Here is a 24391-nt window from a genome sequence, read left to right as displayed (position 1 = left end):
ATACAGCAGATGGAATTTCTCTTCACATCTCAAAATAGGAATGCTTACCAATTCGGCACCTTAACTAAAAGGAACAACCTCCCTCTAACTAGTCTAGACCAATGCCTCTCACAGCAGGCAAGAAGACCCCTAATTACATGTAAGGATGTGTACTCTATAGGTAACAGAGACTGCCACCAGCTCCCTGCTGTCCATCACGAAAGCCCTAAGCATCACGAGCCGAGATTTTTCTCCTCACCATTGACTCTCTGCTCTCAAGGCTCAGTTCTTAAGTTTTCTTCTCCCATTTTCCTCCAAGACTAATCCCATTTTCAAGCAGTTACCCAACATTGCCAGCTGTGGCTATTCACTGCTAAATTAACTATTTTTAAGCTTCCCCTTTACAATATTTTGGCTGTCTCCAAGTGCTTTTGTGGACCGAAAATCCATTATGCCAACTGTGGGGCTGGCCTTGTAAATGACACCCCTCAAAGGGGACTAAGAAAAGTCTGAGAATATTTATGTTTGTGGTGGTGGCCGCAAGAGCGGGTTGAGGAACTAAAGAAAAAGCCTGTGAGCATTTTCTGTTTTAAAACACAGATACGACACACTTGCAATAGCCACTGGCAACAGAAAGGTGAAAAGGAAACCCCGCTGCTGCTTTCAAAGAATACGGTTCGGAGAGCAAAGACAAGCACAAATGAGCTGGAAATGAAGATTTACTATGGATGAGGGAAGGCTTATAGCTAGGGGGAGAAACTGGCAAAAAATCAAATGGCTGCAAGGAGTTACTTCTGATTTGTGGATACAGAGTAAAGCAGGGGAAAGACGCTATGTGTGCCAGGCTGGGTCTCGAGATGAAAACAGGAAATGGGAAGATTGGATCTGAGATATACGATCATCTTTTCCTCTAAACACACACACACAGATGAGGCCGGAAAGATGGTTTAATAGGCAGAGGCAATGCCACCAAACCTCCCAGAGACCCATGTAGTAGAAGAGAGAAACGACTCCCACAGCTGCCCTCTGACTCCCCTTCCCCATGCATACACACATGCACACACACACAGCTACACACACACACAGCTACACACACACACATACACACACAGCTACACACAGACACACTGACTTTTTTTAAAAAGTGAATGTACTGACTCATATAAGTCAAACTTCAAGAATATGTTTACTTTCAAACACTGTCTGAAGAAAAGGGTTGAATGATGTTAGCTAACCCTGGCTTATCTCGCTGTCTTTGACGCCTTTCTCTGGGTTTCCATACTGCATGTCTTACCATGTCTTTATATCTTCACAAGTGTGGCCAACACTGGGAAAAGATGGCCCCCTCTCCAATGGAACCTTGGAGATCCACTGGAGTCTATCGGGTTCACCTGACACAGAACCATGCTTGCAGGTCTAGACTGTGTCAGTGCTGTGAGAGCATCGTAAGAACAGGTGAGTCAGATGGGCGGTGGTGGCGCACGCCTTTAATCCCAGCACTTGGGAGGCAGAGGAGGGAGGGTCTCTGTGAGCTCGAGGCCAGCCTGGTCTACAAGAGTGAGTTCCAGGACAGGCACCAAAACTACAGAGAAACCCTGTCTCGGAAAAATAAAATAAAATAACAGGTGACTATTCTTATCTAGATAACATTGAAGCCTAAGGTTGTGGTTTGAATTTAAAATGTTTCCCATGGTCTCAAGCGTTTGAATGCTTGGTTCCCTTTTAGGGGCAATGTTTTAGAAGGGTTTGAAGCCTCTGAGAGGTATGGAGACTTCAGAGATCGAGCCTCACTGAAGGAAGTAGGCCCCTGGGTGTGGAGGGGAGTAGTGGGGTGGGCCTTGAGATTGTAAAGCCTGGCTCCACATCCTTCTCCTTCTCAGAAACCTGACTGTGAACATGAGGGGATCAGCTGCTTCTCTCTTGCCTCCAGGCCTCCCCACCAAGGTGAACTGTGTCCCACCAAACTGTAAGCCAAAACAAACCTCTCTTAGACTGCTTCCTATCCAGTTTCCTTGATGACAAAAGTAACTTTTATTTAAAAAAAAAAAAAGGCTTCAAGATCCCTGGCGGCAGTAGGCAGCAGAAATGCTGTAGGTCCCAAATGGTGGTAGTGGGCAATGTGGCGGCAGACAGCAGGCCCTGCGAGCAGCCAGTCCCAGGCAGAGACAGCTGCCAGTCCCCAAGCAGTGGCTGGTCCCAGGCAGGGAGACAATTGGCAGGCGGGCAGGAGACAGAGACATGGATAGACACAACATGCAGAGTGAGGTTGAATATTTATTCAGGGTGTTGTGGAGGGGAAAGGGTGAATGGGGAAGAGAGAGAGAGAGAAAGAGAGAGAGAGAGAGAAGAGGGGAAAGAGACAGAGAAGGGGAGAGAGGCAGAAGCGAAGCTGCCTCTCCAAGAGGAAGATGGAAAAAAGAGAGCTCCGCAGGAAGCTGAAGATCAGCCTGCCTCAGTGGATGGGGGAGGGAGTGGGTGTGGCTTGTCTCTTAAAGAGACAGAAAACCATAACAGTAACTACTTCACTTCAAGACCAAATCTACTGCTCTTACTGTGTTTTCTCCTTCTTTTGCACATTGAAGTCTCAAACTACAGGAAATATCAATGGAAAATTCAATCACCAAAGTGCTCTCAAACTATTTTTAATCAAGGCAGATGCCATTTCAGATAAAAACTTTTATTTTGTTTGCTATATTTTGTGGTATTGAACATTTTTAGACCCCTATGATCATCATATACCTTACAACTGGACAAATCTAAAAACTGCCGTGTCACCCAAAGACATGACGTTCATTGGTATCTATCGGAGAAGAAAGAGTCAGTGAAGAGATGTCACAGAAAGCTGAACGAGAAGATTATTTGGGGCAGGAGAAACTTGGCAACATCCTGAGTCTCAAAACATCTAGAACTTCTGACCGTATATATATGATTGGCTGCTGAAGCCATCCCTGCGGAATTTCTAAAGGTGCTGGTAGAATAGACCTTGAAACGCTTTACAGATCACAGATTTGTCCTCAAATCTTTGTACATTTGGGGAGGAAGAGAGTGGAAAGTAGGGAGAGAGGAGAAATCCATATAAGGAAGGAGAAGGAACTTCAAATACCTTATCTCAGGTGCTTGGTCTTTGAATGCAGAAGCTAACAAGTTAGTGATTTGAGGTCCTCAATGGACATTAAAACATCCAAAAATTGTCCTGAGAAGACTGCCTCTCTTAAGTCATTTACAGACTCCCTGATTCTGCAGTGTGGGCAGTTCCTAAGCTCTTTCTTTTATCATCCTCAGTCAGTCTGGTGGCAGGGGAGGAGGTCAGAACTAAATCATAACAAACCAGGCTTTGAAGAACTACCATTGTGTGGTTGTTTGAATGAGAATGGCCGCTATTGGCTCATATATTTGAATGCTTAGTCACCAGTTAGTTGGGCTCTTTAGGAAGGATTAGGAAGTGTGACCTTGTTGGAAGAGATCTGTCAATGGAACTTGTCTTTGAGGTTTCTAAAGTCCACACCAGGTCCTCTTTCCCTCTTTGCCTGCTGTCTGCAAGATCAGGATGTATCTCTCAGCCAGTTCTCCAGAACCATGCCTGTCTGCTTGCTTCGGTGTTCCCCACCCCATAAGATGATAGCGCACTAGCCCTCTGAAGCAAGGCCCCAATTGAATGCTTTCTCCTATAGGATGCCTTGATCATTGTGTTTCTTCACAGCAGTAACTAAGAAACATGCACCCTAAGAAGGGTGAGAAATTCAGTTTCAATCTTTTTTCATTCATGAGGAATTTTTACCAATTAGCTGAACTTCATAAATACAAGCCTCCAGAAGACAAGCAACATGAACGAAGACTAGTTCTTAGGCACAAAAATAGAGTTTATGATGAGAAGAAACACTACAGAAGAGGTTACTATTCTGTAAAGCCATGTAAGTCTGTTAAAAAAAGGATCTTAAGAATTTGTTTAAGTAAACAGTCACTGATACAGAACAGATTAGACCGTGCCACAGCAATCCAGCTGCTGACCCAACCACTCCTTCCTCTGGCCTTGACCACGCGAGCAAGCGAGCAAAGGGCGAGGGAACAGAGCAAGAGACCCTCTCCTCAACTTTTAAACGGTCATGTACCACACCCTACCGCTCATAACCCCCAAAAGCCATTGACTGAAAGGATTGAAATCCCACAACAGGTTACATCTAGTACTGTTTCAAGATAAACTGGACATCATGAAGGACTCCTATTTTGAATGGTTACTTGGAAACCAGGAGAAGAAGCTTCTGGAACATCAGACCAAACCTCTGCTTATGTGTAAGCATTTTAGTAAATGTCACTGAGAAAGTTTGAGCTTTGGTTGTTTTCCAAAATGATTTCAGGGCCTTTGGAATGTCTGCAGAAGCAGCAGCTAGCTGTGGTCTTCCACATCTCCCTGTGCAGATCCAACTTCTGACTCATGTGATTACCTCATGTAATGTGACCAGAGGAGGAAGCATGGTATAAGACGTGGTCCGACTTCGCTTATGCAAGTGCTGCTCATTTTATAACCCACTCATCATCCAGGGTCCACGGTGGCTTTATCCCGTCCATTAATTTTACAACCAGGTCTATTTCCATGAAACTTATTTCTGCTGCAATTGCAGGATATTTGTCTGCACTGTGTCATCGCAGAGTCCAAAAATCTATGAACAACAACCTAAAATCATTTCTGATCTGATTTCATAGACCCATCCAAAAGATGGTTTAAACAATAATTCATTTATGCATATTTAATGACACTTCAAGGGCACATAGTGTATTATAAGGCAGTAATAGAATATTTCAATTAAAAAATACATATTTGTATCTAATGGAAAACTCTATTTTTTAACAAAATAAAGCACTATCTATTTTTTTTAGATAAAAAAAAACATTATATCAACGTTGTAAAAGACAAGCCAACAGAAAAATAAAGAGCCCCAAAGAAGGCACAAGAATCAGAGACCCATTCATTCACACATTCAGAAATCCCATAAAAGTACTGAATGAAGGCTATAATATATACACAGATGACCTGGTAGAGACCCATGTCAGCCTTGTGATTCTGCTTCAATCTTGTGTGTTCATATGAGCTTTGCTAAGTTGTTTTAGAGGGCCTTGTTCCCCTGATGTCCTCCATCCCTTGTCTCCCCCACTCCTTTTGACCCAGAAAACTCAAAAACTTTTCTTTTTAATCAAAGTTAATTTTTAAAGAAAATGCATAGGGTTAGCATCCATTAGACAGTGATTAAAAGCATACGTTTTGAATGAAATGTTCACCCCAACTCTGACAGTATTTTTGGGATCTGAGAGTAAAATACTTAAATTTCTGAGTCTTGAGATGAACAACTTTAACCTGGACAGAACACTATGTACTTTTCAAACTTTCAGAAGAATTAAAAGACCAATTTCATATAAAACGCTTAGTACAATGACTGTAATATAACAAGTAATTACAATGATCTTGGTCAGATAACTACCTTAATGGCTCAATTTAGAAAGAATTTATTAGTTCCCGTGGACTCTTAAAAGAGTTTTAGATCATATCTGGAAATCTACAAAGGGACTAAAAACATTCTATATTTTCTAATTTTACAAAGCAAGGAAGCCAGAGTAAAGGAAGACACACTTTTTACCTTAAGGATTTACTTGGACTTACATTTTACGTGTATGAGTATTTTGCCCCCCCACCCCCCCAGCCTTTTACTTTTGTGCACACTCAGTACCACCACCAGAGGCCAGAAGAGGGCATAGATCCCCTAGAGTTGAAATTACAGGTGGTTGTGAGCATCTCTGAGGGCGCTGAGAACTGAACCTAGGTCTTCTGCGGGAGCAGTCAGTGCTCTTAACCACAGAGCCGTCACCCCCTAGCTCCCAGCCCACAGTTTGTTATCACAATGATGGACATTCTAAAACCAGTACCTGCTGTCTCGGACGGTACTGAACATTAAAGCAGCCGACATCCCCACTCTTTCCAGCCTCGTGTCCGTACCTGACGAGGAAGAGAAGACAAATGAAGACTAAACTTTATGTGAAATGTCAGTCAGGTGACTTTCCCATCTAGAACCTCCCCACACCCCCACAGTACTTCCCCTCCAAATGTGCACGTCCCCTACAGTGATGGAACACTGATTTCAGATGTCACTTAGCTTGGTCTGGCAGTCTGGTCCTGCACATGGCAGAACAGAACATAAGCAGAAGTTTCTTGAGACAGTAAAATTCCTCTTTAAAATGCAGCTGACACACCAACTTCGCCCTTTCTCCTTCGTCCTTTCCTGGTACCTCCTAACTGGACTATGAAAATAAGTCTCTAAAGAAGAAACAAATATCCATTTAGAACCCAAGGTAATCTTGAAAGAAGGAAAGTTCACAAAGAATCAAATAAGCACAAGCATCAGGGCCTAAGACTCTCTGGCTTTCTTTCGAGTTGTTCTGACTTTGGCCATCACTGTTGAGCACTATGTCATGTGACACAATATTACTTTTGTTTTTTTTTTCAAGCAGATTCTCATGATATGTCACAGTCTGCCTCAGACTTATCATCTAGTCCAGGCTAGCCCTGAACTCATGATCATCCTGACTCAACTTTGCATGTGCTTGGATTAATAAGCTTATACCACCAAATTGGGCAACTATAAAAAATATTTTAAAAGAATGGTGTTAGCATCGATTCACACGTGCTGAATGTGACCATTTAAAGGGACTTCTTAGAGTTAAAATTTATTCTTGAAAAACCAAAAATAAATTATTCTGGCGAAGGCCAGAGCAGAAGTTTTATGACTGATAACTGTTATAATCGAACAGACTTCATTTGAATTCCAGGTTTGAAGTTGTTGAAGGAAATGAATAGTGGGGAAGTATTTCGAAGACCTTGTGGTGGTTATCTGTCAAGTCATCGTAAATCGCTTCTTTGGTGTGAGAGAATTGACTCATCTCTGACATGTAAGTCCACAGGAATCTGGGCTTTTGAGTAAAGTCACGCCGGCACCACTATTCAGCCAATGCTGTGTCAAGCTAGTTAATAGATTACTTGGGTAGAGCATGTACAAAGCTATGGTGGGGGAGGGGGGATTGATGCTCAATAACAAGAGAAAGGAGAAGAGAAAGCAAGGGTTAAATGAGCATCTACAGGAAAAGCAAACAACATCAAGTGAACATACGTGTCCTGCTTCCTCATCTTTCAGAACTGAGTCAAAATGCCCTGATACCCCAAACCTTATGCTCAGTAATCCAGCGGAATTCACTCAAATACAGACTAGGCTTCCCTTGACTCCCAGAGAAGCCCTTAACTCTCTAAAAATGCTTATCTTTTTGATAAACTGCAAGAATGAAAAAAGGCAGACCAGATACTGACTGTGGGGCTTCGGGGAGGAATCAGGACTTGACTGATGGGCAGGAGAGAAAGCGAATCAGCTAAGTGCACTGGATGCTGTCATAGAGAACCCAGGCTCCGTTCAGCATCCACACCGTCATTCATAACCATCTATAACTCCAGTTCCGTGTGATGTGATGTCATCTTCCAGCCTCTAACAGCACTGGGTACAAACCTGGTCAGAAACATCCATACATATGAAGATAAAATAAATAAATCTTTAAGAGCATTAGGATGAATGGCCAGGAGGGACACTTCAGATGGAGCCACTTGACAGACAAAAAGACAGACAGACTGGCATTGGTGCCCGAAAAGAATGAGAAAACAGAGGAGCTTTGATGAAATGATGCCACGTGCCTCTCATGAACCCTCCTCTGAACTCTAGAGCACGCCCTCTAGATATTCCATGTCATGACCATACAGGAGAGCACAGGACCTGCTAGAGAGAAAGCAGGGGTGGTCTGAGCATCGCATGCTGAAGAACATAGAGTAACTCAGAGGACACCGGTGTCTGCAATGTTTCTCCTCCTCTTCATAGATATCCCAGCAGCTATCGCTGTCTATCTGTGTCCCTGAAGAGTGACAACTCCCATCTCTGAGTCTTTCCATTAAAATTCACTGGAGCCTCAGAACATAAAACATTTCAAAGTATTCAAGCCGTGATGTTGTATACCATTTTGGAAATCAGTGTTTCGGTTTCTCAGGAAATTCGGGATCAACCTACCCCTGGATCCAGCAATACCACTCTTGGGAATATACCCAAGAGATACCCTATCATATAACAAAAGCATTTGTTCAACTATGTTCATAGCAGCATTATTTGTTATAGCCAGAACCTGGAAACAACCTAGATGTCCTTCAATAGAAGAATAGATGAAGAAAGTGTGGAATATATACACATTAGAGTACTACTCAGCGGTAAAAAACAATGACTTCTCGAATTTAGCATGCAAATGGATGGAAATAGAAAATACTATCCTGAGTGAGGTAACCCAGACCCAAAAAGATGAACATGGGATGTACTCACTCATAATTGGGTTCTAGCCACAAATAAAGGTCAGTGAGTCTATAATTTGATATCCTAAAGAAGCTAAATAAGACGGTGAACCCAAAGAAAAACATATAGCTATCCTCCTAGTTATGGGAAGTAGACAAGATTGCCGGGCAAAAAACTGGGATCTTGGGGGTAGGGTGGGAGGGGAGTAAGGGGAGATGGGGAGAGAAAAGTGAGAAGGGGAGGATGGGGGGAACTTGGGGAAACAGGATGATTGGGATAAAGGAAGGTTGGATAGGGGAGCAGGGAAGCACATATCTTAATTAAGGGAGCCATCTTAGGGTTGGCAAGAGACTTGGACCTAAAGGGGCTCCCAGGTGCCCAGGTCAATGTCCCCAGGTAGTTCCTGGGGTAGCTGAGGATAGGGAACCTGAAATGACCCTATCCTATAGCCATACTGATGAATATCTTGCATATCGCCATAGAACCTTCATCTGGCGATGGATGGAGATAGAGACAGAGACCCACACTGGAACACCAGACTGAGCTCCCAATGTTTCAATGAGGAACAGAAGGAGGGAAAACATGAGCAAAGAAGTCAGGACCACAAGGGGTACACCCACCCACGGAGACAGTGGGGCTGATCTATTGGGAGCTCACCAAGGCCAGCTGGACTGTGACTGAAAAAGCATGGGATAAAACCGGACTCTCTGAATATGGCGGACAATGAGGGCTGCTGAGAAGCCAAGGACAATGGCACTGGGTTTTGATCCTACTTCATGTTCTGGCTTTGTGGGAGCCTAGCCTGTTTGGATGTTCACCTTCCTAGACCAGGATGGAGGGGGGAGGACTTTGGACTTTCCACAGGGCAGGGAACCCTGACTGCTCTTCAGACTGGAGAGGGAGGGGGAAAGGAGTAAGGGGAGGGGGAGAGGAGTGGGGGAGGGGGAGGGAAATGGGAGGCTGGGAGGAGGTGGAAATTTTTTTTCAATAAAAAAAAATAAAAAATTAAATAAAAAAAAGAAAAAATGTATTCGAGCCATAATGTTGTATACCTTGTAGGATATCGCTTAAAAACAAAAACAAACAAACAACAAATCTTAAGGACTATTAAGCATAGAGAAAAATTAGTTTAACTTTAAACTATTAGCTAGCAAAAGAAAATCTAATAGTTATAGCAAATAGCAAGCCATGTTCAAAAGATGACAAATTGCAATTGAATGGGTAACCCCCACTTGCACCCACCTACCCTGGCCAAAGTCAGGGTTGCAACAGAGGATCAAAGATGTAAAGCAGAAAACATTGATCAGAACCCTGGAAATCTGAGTTCAAATGTCAACAGCTTAAGCTGACTGAGAACACACAAACTGGAGTTCAGAGAGCCCAGAAACAAACGGCTCCAGATAAATAAGCCAGACTTCAGAGACTTTGAAAGGGCAAGGCCTTAAGATTAAAGAGAGAAATCCAGGGCCAGGTGATGGGGAGCTCTCAGGCTGATTAGTCCTGATCCCCACCTGAGGAAGATAGCGGCAGGCAAAACATCACAAATCAGTTCAGTAATTCTCCAGATGTACCTGGGATTTAATAGCTAAACATTCATCATGCCAAGAGAGATAATTAAATGTTCACAAAAGAGAGAGAGAGAGAGAGAGAGAGGAAAAAAGTAGAAACATATTCTGGATACAATAAAGTTTGAGATTCTCACACAAAGACATTTAAAGACTAAAACTTGTTTTTAAATCACGAGGAAGAAAGTGTAGTCCATCAAACTGAAAAATGTAGTTTCTAAAACCAAGATATATGTCCATTCAATTAAATGGGATCTTCAGATTAAATTATTAAGGAGGATATTAGAACTGAAAATCGGGTCAATTTAAAGCATTCAGATTAGAGGACAGAAAAAAAAATTGGAAAATAGCAATGAACAACAAGTACATGGAATATAACATAAACATACCATAAATAGTCAAGCTACTGAAGAGAAAGAAGGAGAGGAATGGTTGGGAAAACCAGAGTTTCATGTGATGCTGCCCGAGAATATTCTGAAAGGTCAAAGGCATCAGTCCACACATTTACACAGCTCACTCTCTAAAAACACAAACTATAAAAGCAACAAGGCATCCTGCAGCATAATGAAAACGCAAAAGAAATCAATGGTGTGTTAGACAGTTTCCTGTTACCATAATGAATATTGGAATCGGGGTGGGGAGGGGGAGAGGGGTCTATAATCCCCTTTGAGGTGGCGTCTCAATATTCTGAGATTTCCCACAAGGCAATCTGTCTTGAAGTTGCCAAAGTCTCTCCGTGGCACAAATCAGGACCAAGCCTTCAGCATCTGTGGGGAACACTTCATATCCAAACTGTAGCAAGAAGAAAAAATTTAAAGTAGCCAAGTGAGGAAAACATTCAGTAGCTTCAATGAATAAAGGCAACTTACAACAGAAATGACAGCTCCCAGGACAGCAGAACACCACACAGCAGGAGCCACGAAGACAGTCGTCAGAGCTACAATGAGAGAAAGTGTGTTTTTTAAAAAGTAAATAAAAAACAAGATAGAAATGTCTTCGGGCAACCAAACTCAGGAGAGAGAAAAAAAAAAACCTATATCTTGTAAGAACTGCTCTAAAATAGATGCCAAAGAGAGGTCTACAGGCCAAAGGAAAAATAGTCCACAGGAAAACGTGGGAATTGAGGGGAAATGAAACAATTGGAGAATGTACAAAATATGGAAAAATTCAAGTATTTATCAAATAAAATAAGATGAACTAATTGGAGCTCCACTATATATCGCAGAGGGAGAATAAACCTGTGGCTCCAGCAGGGTCTGGGAAACAACACAATCACTACCTTAGGAGAGCCCTGGCAGGGCAAGGATGCTGCTAGGACAGGGGCAGGATGGCTCCTGCGCTTCTGGTCCTCACTTTAATTAGATGCAAATTGGTCGGCATGGTTAGGACAGGTCCTTGGTGTGACCTTCATTCTTCCTCAGAGTTTCTGGTTGAGACTGTTTGTCTCTCGGCTCTGTCCTGAGTTTTAATTCAGCCGATCTCTGTCATTGCTCATTTCAAGGCATTCTATAATCTTCAGACTTTGAATTTGTCATAGTGAGACTTTTCCTTTGCTCAACACCGGACTCTCTCATCCTTAAACAGGGGGTGACTTCATTTCAGCTAAAGAAATAGACGTATCTTCTGGGTAGGGACTTGTTTTCCCCGCCCCTCTGCGTCTCAACTAAACACCATTTTCTGAGTTCTCACAAAGTACCTACTTCACTAGCATAGCATCACGTCAGAGAAGGATGGACTCTTTGGTGGGTGGTCTGAGAGTGGACTCAGGACAGCAAAACTGACCAACAGGATCACAAGCCTTGGTGTTTGAAGCCTCTGGCATTGCTAAATGTCACAGCTGGCACACCAGTTCAGTTTGTAGGGTTAGGATTTCATCCTCAGTAAAGCAGCCTCCACAAGAAATCAAAAACTCAACTATTGCATTTGATTTGAAAAATCCAAGGGAGTCAAAACCAATGCAGTAACAATGCCCCCATGGCTATCACTCTGTAACTCATTCTTATCCCCACAGAACTAGAGGTCTAGATCCCTAAAGAGCTCATACTTTATCAGATCATTGAAACAGAGACCCTTTCAGCTCCAAACTACACCCAGGGATGGGGCCAGCAGGCTAGAAGGAGGGTTGCCGTCTTTGCAAGAGTAGTTACTCTTGATCATTAGACAGAGGTTTGACTGAGTAGAGAGAACTGTGGGACCTCTTGTTGTGACAAGCAAAGCAAGCATGGTTTGAACGGAGCATGATTACAAGGAGCAAAGACCCCCTTAGGGAAACCTAAATTAGGATGAGCTGGAGTTTGGAGAGATAAGGAATTATGTACTAGAGGAGGAAGGACTATCTGTCTCATCCTGACACCATCCACACAGACAGCATATTGGTTCTATGGAGTTCTGAGTTTCCAGATCCACCCCAGTCCCAGAGCAGCTGTTGTGTGAATATGCACGAAGAAGAGGGGGTGCACGGCATAAAAAGCCGTCTGTGACAGCCACACTGCAGCTGCTGGACTTTGCACACTTAGAAACTGGGTAACAAAGAAAGTCCTATGCCCCTAGCTTCCAAAAGTTCTGTGAGCAACATCTGCAAAGAGTCTCCTCCCAGAAGACTACACCTTTCTGTGGTGGGCCACATGCAACACCTGTGGGTAGTAAAAGAATTCAAGCAGTCCAACCCAAGCGTGGGACTCTCTGATGGGACCATATTTGCTCAGACCACCTCAGTGGGTTGCCCAAGACATATATCTGATGGAGGAAGGTCATTGGCTAATAAAGGAACTGCCTTGGCCCATTCTCTTCTAGGCTAATTCTCACATATTAATTTAGCCCATTTCTAATCATCTGTGTGTAGCACCCCGAGGTGCGCTTACCGGGGAGATTCTAGCCTAGTCCATCCTGGGTTGGAGCTTCATCCGGGGAGCGGGGCATGGCGTCTGTCTCAGGCGTCTGCTCCAGAGAGGAGCGCTGTGGAGTCTGACCTCACTTCCTCTTCCTCCCAGCGTTCTGTTCTGTTTACTCCTCCCACCTATCCTCTAACCAATAAAATGGGCCAAGGCAGTTCCTTTATTAGCCAATGACCTTCCTCCATCATATATCTTAGGCAATTATCTCTTCTTTTGCCTGATTCTGCTTCCAGCTCTCCCTTCCACAGTCACTGATTCCCTATGAATCACCAAAGCTTGCCTGGTCACCAAAGTAACTTTCATCTACTTCTGAGGGATTAGCCTATGATTATTATTAAAAACCACAAAGTCTCTGCAATAAATCTAAAAGAAGATATACTACTTCACAACAAAATAAAGGCAAAAGCTTGATGAAAGGAATAGGAGGATAATCCCTGGCTGTGGGTTGAAAATACATTGTGTACATACGTCCTCTTCCCCCAAACTAATCTACAAATATAATGTATTCATAAAGCTGATTGTGACACTTACATAGAAAAAAGAAATATTCCCTTCTGCACCAGAAACACAAAGTATAGGAAACCAGAAGCTAAGAAACCAGGAGAATATAATGGAAATAGAGGCACAAACAAGTCCAACAACACAGAGATAGGACACACATGTGCAGACAGCTGATGCCCTGCAAGGGGGGCATGAAGAGCGGGAACAGAAAAAATGATCATCTCAGCATGTTTGGAATCAACTGGTTTCCATACAGGAAAAAGGAACAATTTAACAGGGACCTCATCATACACTCAAAATACACCTCGAGAAAGGAGACAGAGACAGAGACCCACATTGGAGCACGGGACAGAAATTTCAAGGTCCAAATCAGGAGCAGAAGGAGAGAGAGCACGAGCAAGGAACTCAGGACCGCAAGGGGTGCACCCACACACTGAGACAATGGGGATGTTCTACTGGGAACTCACCAAGACCAGCTGGCCTGGGTCTGAAAAAGCCTGGGATAAAACCGGACTCTCTGAACATAGCGGACAATGAGGACTACTGAGAACTCAAGAACAATGGCAATGGGTTTTTGATCCTACTGCATGCACTGGCTTTGTGGGAGCCTAGGCAGTTTGGATACTCAACTTACTAGACCTGGATGGAGGTGGGGGTTCCTTGGACTTCCCACAGGACAGGGAACCCTGATTGCTTTTCGGGCTGGGGGGGGACTTACTTGGGGGAGGGGGGGAAATGGGAGGCGGTGGCGGGGAAGAGACAGAAATCTTTAATAAATAAATAAACGGATAAAAAAATACACCTCAAGGTGGACTACGGAGTGAAATGTACATTAGAGAAAAATGTTCCAGTAGGTAGTCTAGAAGAATCTGCTCATTCATTTGGAATAGGCAGATGGGCCTGGGCTGTATAAGAAAATTAGCTGAACTGAACAAGAGTCTGGCAGCAAGCCAGCACTTAAGTCTTCCTCCACGGTCTGTGCTCCCCTCTCCTGCTTCGGCTTCCCTCAGTGATGGATTACAACCTGTAAGCCGCAATAACCCGTTCCTGCCCGAGCTGTTTTGGATCATGGAATTTATCACAGCAATATAAAGGAAACTAGGACAGTGACATATCACACGGGCACACAAGGCCACATGCACACATGTGCATGTGCGCACACACATACACACACACACACACACACACAACCACAGAAGCATGGAGCCAAAGAGCCAAATATCTATTTATAGTAGGACAGACCAAAGATGTTATTCATGTTAATGGTACTTAGAATTAATGATGTATCTTAGAGACTTAATTTTAGATAAAATGACAACCGAAGGCCATACTGTATGCTTCCATTGATCTAAATTTTAAAGTTCTAGGTAAATAGGAGATGGAGCAGGTAAATAGTGGCCCCGGGGAGTCCAAGATGAAACCTTGAGATACTGATAAATGCTCTATTTCCGACACGTGTGGAGGAGTGTGAGGATGTGTGTTCTGTGATCGTCTATTGAACGATGTGTCTATCTTCTGTGTGCTTATTTTAAAAATAATTATCGACCGATGGGGCTAGAGAGTTGGCTCAGCAGTCAAGAGCACTGGCTGCTGCAGAGAACCTGGGTTCACTCCCCAGTGCCCTCATGGCAGCTCACAGCCATTGCAACTCCAGTTCCAGGGAATCTATGCCCTCTTCTGGCACCCGTAGGCACCTGCATGCACACAGTTCACATCCGTACAACCAGACATGCATATATATAATTATATATAATTATAAAATTTAAACTAAGCTCTATGACCAGTATAGCTACGAATAAAACATACAGCATGCCTCCTGAATTAATGCGTGGGCTTCACTTGCTGAGCCTCAGAACGGGAGATTTGGGCTTGGATTGGATGTAGATCCCCACACACCCTGTGCTGAGACCACTAGTCCTTTGGCTTTTCCACAGCTGTTCACACGCATCTCTCACATCATGGATGTTTTACTGACTCGCTGAGGCAATAGACCCAAACACAAACTTTTATTTCAAAGATAACATCCTGTCCCCCCCTTGTTTTACTTTGGTTACCAAACTAAAATAGCCCTTGGCTTCCTCCATTTTAAGCAACGAGCTTTTCAGCTCTACGTTTATGAGTTTCTCATTTTTTAAGTGGAACAGCCGGGCCAACACCACAAACCTAAATATTTTTGCTAGTACAAGTACTGTTCGCTGCAGACGAGTTCTTTGCAGGGGAAACCTGGCTTCTCCCTGCCTGGGTCTGGCCAAATAGACATCCCGTCAGGCTTACCATGAAAGATCAGCTTTCCGACAACAGCATGAGGAATAGTTCCCATCCAGGGCTGAATGGCTCCGGACAGGAGGTTGCAGGTTTGGCAAGACACCACAGGGATTAGGCCAAGCCAAACACCGAGTGGAAAACTCTGTTCTGCACTGTACCATAGCTGGTTCCCTGGGGCTGGCTCACACGTGTGACTGTCTCTGGTTAATAACGAGACATCAGCACATATTGTACAGAGGATGTACCTCAGCCAGGTGGGGCAGGCATGGCGGGACCCTCAGAACAGTCCCAACGTAACCAGAAATGAACTCTGAGTTCTTCCAAGATCCTCTGATGCTGGAGATGCTTGCATGTCACAGAGAAGATGCCCGGAGCAAAAGTGGGGTTTGCAACCCATATGTCTGAGGGCTTTTCCTTTTAATCAAGAACAGAAATGCTGTTTTCACATGTCAGAAAAGGAAATAAAGCTCAAAAAGAGAAAACTCCACTCAGCTCGCATCTCTCTAAGACCCCACCATTGCCTTCAACCTTCTTGTTACTCAGCTGCAGTTGGCAGGTAGAAATAGCATTTCCAGCCATCTCACGTGGTGACAGGTACACGCTTCATCTGCAACCTTTGAGGGTGTTTATATGACCTTTAAATCAAAATTTATTCATTTGTTTTAAAAACCTTTAAAAGTTGCCATGAACAGACCTCTGTGAGCTGCCTCCAATGAGCAGCTTTTCAGAGAAAGAGCTGACCTAAACCTGAACTTGCCATGACTTTGACACCACTGCCCTTGACATGAGTAACTGGGAGTTATGTGTCCACTGACTTTTGAAGCCAGTAGCACCTACCTATGATGTATGGAACTGGAAGTGGTGAGCATGTATGCCCACAGCAAGTATAGCAGGAGATGGTGAGCATGCACACACACAGCAAGTGCAGCAGGAGATGGTGAGCATGCACACACACAGCAGGTGCAGCAGGAGATGGTGAGCATGCACACACACAGCAAGTGCAGCAGGAAGTGGTGAGCATGCACACACACAGCAAGTGCAGCAGGAAGTGGTGAGCATGCACACACACGGCATGTGCAGCAGGAAGTGGTGAGCATGCACACACACAGCAAGTGCAGCAGGAAGTGGTGAGCATGCACACACACAGCAAGTGCAGCAGGAGATGGTGAGCATGCACACACACAGCAAGTGCAGCAGGAGATGGTGAGCATGCACACAGCAAATACAGCAAGAGGTAGTGAGCACGCATATGCACAGCAGGCACAGAGCAAGACAGTCTCTAAAAATGTGGGAAATTTTACGTTATGATAAACTTTACCAACCAACTAAAGCTATCAGAAGCCCCTACCTGTGAGAACATCAACTTTAAGAGTTATGTAGATTTCAAAGTAATATATAGATGCACATATTTACTGATTACATCATATGTACTGGCATTTTTATTAGTAGTAACAGCTAGTAATCCCTGATATTCAAGTATATCTATATATAAACTGATGAAAAAATTCTTACAAAGGTCCAATACACTTTTTCCAACTAACATGCTAATGTTCACTTAGCTAAAATTGTGTCCGATCTACACCTTCTTACCATTCATCTTTTTATTTTCTTGGGACTTCACATCACCCCACTTTGTGGTTCTGTATCTCATTGTCACCTCAGGAAAATGGCAAAAACCTGGACCTCCTCACCCTGGCATTCCAGACCAGCTCACTCACCAGAGTGGAGCTACGATTTCCTTGTTCCCATGACCTCAGTGGCAATGGTTTAACAGGATTACCAACAGACTGTGCCGTTCAGCTCAGACAGTTCTGTGATGTAAATGTTCACATTTTTTTTCTTTTGTAGCAATTCCTGAAAATGGGCATAGCCCTTTGTAGCCCATGTCATTCTGTGTAACCCTCACTAGAGTTCTAAGACACGTAAGTCCTGTTCTGACTGGATAAACGCAGGCACTGAAGCCAGTACCAAATCTACACCTCCCGTGCCCAGAAAAAAAGATTTTTGCCATTCCACCTGCTCTTAATGTACGAAAGGAATGAAGAAAGGGACACAGAGAAGGAGGGAGGGAGGGAAGGAGGGAGAGAGGGAAGAAGGAAACAAGGAAGAAGGCTATTTGAACTCACTCCCTTCTGTTGAATGAGCTGAGGAAAGAGGGCACCTGCCTAAAGAGGAAGAGAGAGGCTAAGTAGCCTGAAAGGTTATAGCACATCTGCCTAAGCCCCAGAGAAAATGTATTCTGCAAAGATTTATTATATTTTTAATTATATGTACATGGGGGGGGATGTTGTATGAGTTAATACCAATGCTAAGGAAGTCAAAAGAGAGCATAAGACTCTGTGCGTGTGTGTGTGTGTTTGAGAGAGAGAGAGAGAGAGAGAGAGAGAGAGAGAGAGAGAGAAACTAAGACAGAGGAACAGGGGTAGGGGATATGCATGTTTGAGGGCAGGTACCATCAGAGACCATAAGAGGGAACCCAATCTCCTGTAACCTCAGTTAGAGGTGCTTGAGAGCCACCTGACAAGAATGCTAGGAATCAAACTTGGGTCCTCTGTAAGAAGAGTATGCTCTCTTACCCACTACTCCCTGTTTCCAGCCTGAGAGAGAGAAAATACCTTTAACAGAGAGAAGCAAACAGAGGCTTAGATATGATTGTTACAACCTTGAAGGAATGCTTTATAAACTTAGGGCCGCTTTTAACATTCAAATGACTAGCACTAGCAGACATTCTTGGTGAGAAATCCAGATTAAAACCGTTTCAAGCAGAGCCCAGACAGCTCTGCATTAAAGCTACTTGCAACTGTTCATGTATCTCTCTTCCACAGTCAAGCTAGAAAAACACCAGCAGAATGTGAGTGTGAAGGCAAGGCTTCTGGAAGAGAGAAGAGTCTGGAAGATGCCTGTGACGGGGAAAAAAAAAGGCAGTCACTGAAACAGTGCAAGCAGGAGATCTGGAAGGTGATTGCAACTGAAAACCAGATCATTGGCCGCTTTAACAGACAGCCTCCTGTAACCACACAAGCAGTGCAGCTGAAGTTACTAAGAAGTGCCCTAAACCACTGGATCCCAGAATCCCACAGGTCAGCAGAAGCCCGCCCCCTCCCTCCCCCACCAAGCATCCCTCCTGGCTTCAGTTTCTATTTCTTAGTCTGCTGTTTCAGTGTTTTGCAATGTCATCCAAACCGTGAGTTTATGCCAGCCTACACTAACTCCCAAAACTATTTTAGAGTACTAAACCACATCCCAAATCCTGCCCATGAGGTTTCAGAGACAGCTTAGGGGTTAAAAGTGCTGGCTGCCCCTAGCAGGGGAGCTAGGTTCAGTTCCTAGCATCCACATGGCAGCTCAAAACCATCTGCAACTCAATTCTGTTTTTAATGAATTCAGTGCCCTCCCAGAAGTCATCGACCAACACGAACTGGCATTGGTAGGAAGGGAGAGATGGAGGGAGGGAGAGGAAGAAAGAGATGGAGGGAAGGGATGTGGTGGGGGTAGGGAGGATTTGGGAAGAGTTAAGGAAGGAAGATGAATGTAATGAAAAATATATTGTATAATCTTCTCAAAGAATTAATAAAAGAATAAAAATATAATTCAGGTAACATGCCCATCCTATAGATTTTATATCCATAGTTGAGTCAGAACCAATTCCTTACAAGGAGGTCACACTAATTGGAAACACCCACAACCTAAACTCTTTGTGTCTTTACCCCATAAAAGACATGACCATTGGAACCAGATGGCTGTGCTTCAAAATGTGATTCTTCCCTCCTTTAGGGAAGCTGCTGGTCTCAGCATCCTCCTGGAGATGGAGCTCGATTGGTGGAGCACTTGCCTTGTGCTTACAAAGCCCTGGTTCAGTGCTCTGTTTAGGTGTGGTGGCATACTTCCGTAATCTAGCATGCAGGAAGTGGACCCAGAGAATAGGAGGTTCAGAGCTATCTCCGTGACTTCACAAGTTCTAGGCTAGCCTAACTTAAAAAATTTCCATGAGCCAGGCAGTGGTGGTGTGCACCTTTAATCCCAGCACTTGGGCGGCAGAGCCAGGCAGATCTCTGTGAGTTCGAGGCCAGACTGATCTACACAGCAAGTTCCAGGACAGTCAGAGCTGTTACACAGAGAAACTCTGTCTCCAAAAACAAAAACAAACAACAACAACAATACTTGAATGGTAATATACATTTTCTCCTCTATATGATTATTAATAATCTTATGATAATACAAAATAATATTAAATGAGTTAGTACATTTGATGGTTTTAAAATGTTATCTGGCTCACAGTAACTGAATAAATCACTAACATTATCTTAATTCATTCAAGATGGTTAGCTTCCATACCATTAAGGAGTTTAGCTATGTTACTATGTTTTTGCCAATGACTAATATGCTACTTTAGAATAAATTTTATAGCCAGGTGGTGGGGGCACATGTCTTTAATCCCAGCACTCAGGCAGAGGTAGGCAGATCTCTGTAAGTTCAAGGCCAGCCTGGTCTATAAGAGCTAGCTCCAGGACAGCTAAGACTGTTACATAGAGAAACCCTGTCCTGAAAAAAAAACATAAAAACATAAACAAATCTTACATATTTATGACAGATAGTTTATGTGCATATCACCTTACAATAATTTATGTAACAATACAATACCTTGCTCATAAGTGGCTGTACTGGTCTGCATGTCCCCTGTAGGTTCAGGTACATAACCCTTGGTCCTCAGTACGTGGCACTGTGTGGGAAAGCTATGGGTAGGTGCCCTCACCTTAAGACAGACTCTCAGACTCACTGAGCCCCCCTTTCACAACATAAGAGAAGTCAACCAAAGGAAAAGGAGGAGGCAATCTCAACCCTTTGCTTTCTCCTTGGGTCACAAACTCTGAGTGTTGGGTCACCTCCAAACACCTGCACCCAACTTGGAGAGCAAGAATGTGTATTTGGCTCTTTAACCAGATGAGTCTTCATGGAATGAACATAATTTTTCCATAGTATGTTCTTCATTGAAATATCATTCTTCATGTCTACACAAGGATACATACAAAGGGATTTAAAACTCAAAGTATTGCTAGATAATGTTTCCTCACAATTGTGAAAGGTGCGCAGACATACATATGCTGTCTCGGATTTAGATAGTTAACACGTACAACTGTTTTCTACAGAAATAAACAGCCAAGAATGTTTACAAAAACACTGAAAGGAAATATCAAAACTGATACCTCTCCCTATGTTGTGAATATGTTTTATTACCATTGATTAATAAGGAAGCTGCTTCACCCTATGGCAGAGCAGAATATAACTGGGTGTGTCACACCACCTCCTGCAGAGTCTGCGTGATCTCACATTGGCTGTGGCACAAGCTTCAAGGAAGAGTGCCCGCAGAGGTGTGTGTGCTGTGCTTCCTGCATCGGAGCCCTTGCACTTTTGGCATTACCTGCTTAGATTCCATGGAATACAGTCTGGTTTCTTCTGGAAGGGAAGACAGTATGTTTAAGTTTCCAGAGTCTACTGATGAGCCATTGCCATATACAGGAAGATATGATGCTAATGGAGGAAGATGGGTTAGCATTCGAGGGAAAAGGGTTTCCAGGTTTAATCTGGTGCTTAGTAAATGAAGAACAAAAGGCAAACTTAATTAAGCAATTAAGACAGATTCAGCCAAGATGGGATAAGGAGAGAAGAGAGAGATAAATGCCTGTAACATCTTGAGATTGGTTTAGGGGAAGGTTTGAAAAGAAGTTAGAAATATGGAGAAGGAGAAGGAAAGAAGTTCCTCTGCATAGATGGCAGAATAGACTGTAGACTGTGTGACTGTTAACCACAAACACTTGCCCTTAGCTCAAAAATGCCATGAACTCATAGCCTAGATAAAGATTTATATCGAAACTAATGCCAAGCCATGTCTAGCATGACCAACCGCAGACTCACACAGGGAACATCTGTCTGATGAAATTCTATTCTCATATAGCTGATATAATGATTCTAACAATAATCTGTACCACATGAAAAAACAATACATGCTGTTAAGCAATCTTCTCTGTATAAAGAAATGAGTCTCATGCTTAGTAAAGATGCTTTCAGATGCAATTCCTTTGAGTCTTGTGTCTGTTTGTCATTCACCGACTCCTTACCCACCTGTTCTTGAGACCTTGTCCCATTGGTCCCAGTGCCCTGGCTGAGCTGGTCCGTCACATAGGTGGGAAATCCAAACAAATACAGGGAGAAAGAAGGCAGAGTCCAGGAGACACCACCAGCCACCGGAGGAGTAAGATGCCAGAGCATCACATAAGGCACAGGGCACGCGACCATATGCAGATTATTAGAAATGGGTGATTTATATGTAGAGCTAGCCAGTGAGAACCTTGAACCATAAGCAAGCAATTATAATTAATATTAAGCCTCTGAATGATTATTTCACAAGTGACTGCAGAGACCAGCAGGCGGGAGAGAAACTGGTCCAGCAGGACCAGACAGGACAGAGAAAAGACTTCCAGCTATACAAAAGAATATACAAGCAAGGCCCAGAAAGGTTGTTGAGTGGTTAAGAACACTTTCTGCTTTTACAGGGGATCTAGGTTCAATTCCCAGCACACTCATGGTAGCTCACAACTGTCTGTAACTTCATTCCCAGGAGAACTAAGGTTCTCTTCTGATTTTCAAGGCACCTGCGCTGACATGAATATACTCCCTACACAGACACATGCATACATACATAACAAAATCATAAAGATACATCTTTAAAAATCCTGGCGATATTATCGTGGGTGGACTAGAACTTCCATGGTGCCAGCAGCAATCCTTCATGGACAGCAAATCTGTACACTGGAGAACTAGATCTGTACACTTGACAGCTCTATCTGGAGTCTGGATGGTCTAAGACACCACCTTAGAAATGTACGAAAACAACTGGGGACCACTTGTGCATGATACATTAAGGCCGCTGCTGTAGAAACAGAGGCTAAACACTCGGCATAAAATTGAGTTAACTATACATCCTGGGTTTTGTAGCAACCTTTCTTGTTGGACTATCTTTGGATTGCCAGACCCCAAATCACACCGTGGAGACTTCTTATTAATTATGAAATCCTGGCCTTTATCTTGGGCTTATCCCCAACTAGCTCTTTTTTTTTTCTTGGTTTTTCGAGACAGGGTTTCTCTGTGGTTTTGGAGCCTATCCTGGAACTAGCTCTTGTAGACCAGGCTGGTCTCGAACTCACAAAGATCCGCCTGCCTCTGCCTCCCAAGTGCTGGGATTAAAGGCGTGCGCCACCACCACCCGGCTTCCAACTAGCTCTTATAATTAAAATAAACCCATATTTTTACATCTTCTGCCATGTGACTTGGTTACCGCTCCCCAGTATGGCACGCCCTACTTGTCCCGGATGTAGCTGGCATCTCCCTGCCTCTTTCTTCCCAGAGTTCTCTTTCTCCCTGGAAATCCTGCCTAGCTATTGGCCATTTAGCTCTATATTAAACCAATCACAGTGACACATCTTCACACAGTGTAAACAAATATTCCACAATAGTGTTTTAATAAGTGATATTACCCTTTCTTCTCCCAGCTTCAGAAATGATTGCAGGATGTAAGCAGAAGGAAAACAAAATTTTTCTATTACTTGTGGGTTCATATGTAAGGCCTAAGTGTCTGGTGTCCATGAACTTCATAATAATGAGTCCTCAAATTGAAAGATCACCACCATGAGAGCTAACACAGAGACCCACAACTGAACACTGTACAGTGAGTAAGGGATTTTGGAGCAATCAACCCCAAATGTGACGTCTTCACCAATGCCCTCCCTGTCAAGGCTCAAGGATCTACGTGGAAGAGGGGGTAGAAGCCAGAGGAGGTGGGTGACTCCAAAGAAACAGCGTCTTCCAGACACAACAGTGCCGTGTTACATATGAACTCACACAGAGTGTGGCAGAATGGACAAGGCCTGCATAGATTCAGACCAGACAGGGTCCCAGCTCCGAGAGGGGGAAACAGACATAGGCTCCCACCCTTAACCAAGAATCAATCTGCAACTGATTCCTGCTAGCAAAGGGGAAAATTTATTTTCTCCGGTGGAGTCTCCTGGGTATATACCAACCATACTCCAGGGCAGGCCCCAATGTCAGTTGGCCAATACAAAAGGAACGGAGTGGTTGCTTTGTTGACTTTTTGCTTCATTTTGCTTCGTTCGGATATTTATTTTATCTTATTGGTCTTCTGCTTTATTTATGTATTTATTTATTTATTTATTTTGATTTTTGGTTTTGAGAAAGAGTGTGTGGATGTTTCTTTTTGTTTTGTTTTTACTTCTTGTTTGGCGGGGGTTGAGTTGTTTTTCGAAGAGAAAGAGAGTATAGAATCCGCTTGGTAGGAGCGGGGTTTCTGAGAGAACTTGTGGGAGGAGAAAACCCTGACTGTGAACAACAGTTAGCTGAGCTGGCCCTTTCCCCCCAAGTCTGTACGTAGACATCCTGCCTCAAGCACAAGCCTGGGAAATTTTATCGGAGTTAGAGAAAATTTCCTCTGATAGTGCACAGCCCTGGGGAACCCAGTGATAACCCTGCCTGCAGGCCTTTCCCGAACCCTCCTGGAGATAATCAATGGAACCAAACCAAGGAAATCTGAATTGGAGAAAAACAGGCTTCTCTTTTATGCTATAACCATAATTCACTGAGAAGCAATACAGGGTGTCCTGAGGATGCAGGAGCCTTTAGAGTGAGCAGGCTTTGATTGATCCCAGAAGGTACCTTGATTCTGGCACATCTCCTTTGCTTTCTTTCCACCAGACCACTTTCCCACGTGATCTGAAACCAAATCCCAATGCCAAGCAAACCCTAGGGAGCCTGA

The sequence above is a fragment of the Microtus oregoni genome, unplaced genomic scaffold (assembly GCF_018167655.1).
Source record: "Microtus oregoni isolate MIOR12 unplaced genomic scaffold, Mior012 000010F_ref0000083, whole genome shotgun sequence".
Classification (NCBI taxonomy): domain Eukaryota; kingdom Metazoa; phylum Chordata; class Mammalia; order Rodentia; family Cricetidae; genus Microtus; species Microtus oregoni.
Note: the sequence above shows the minus strand (reverse complement) of the source record.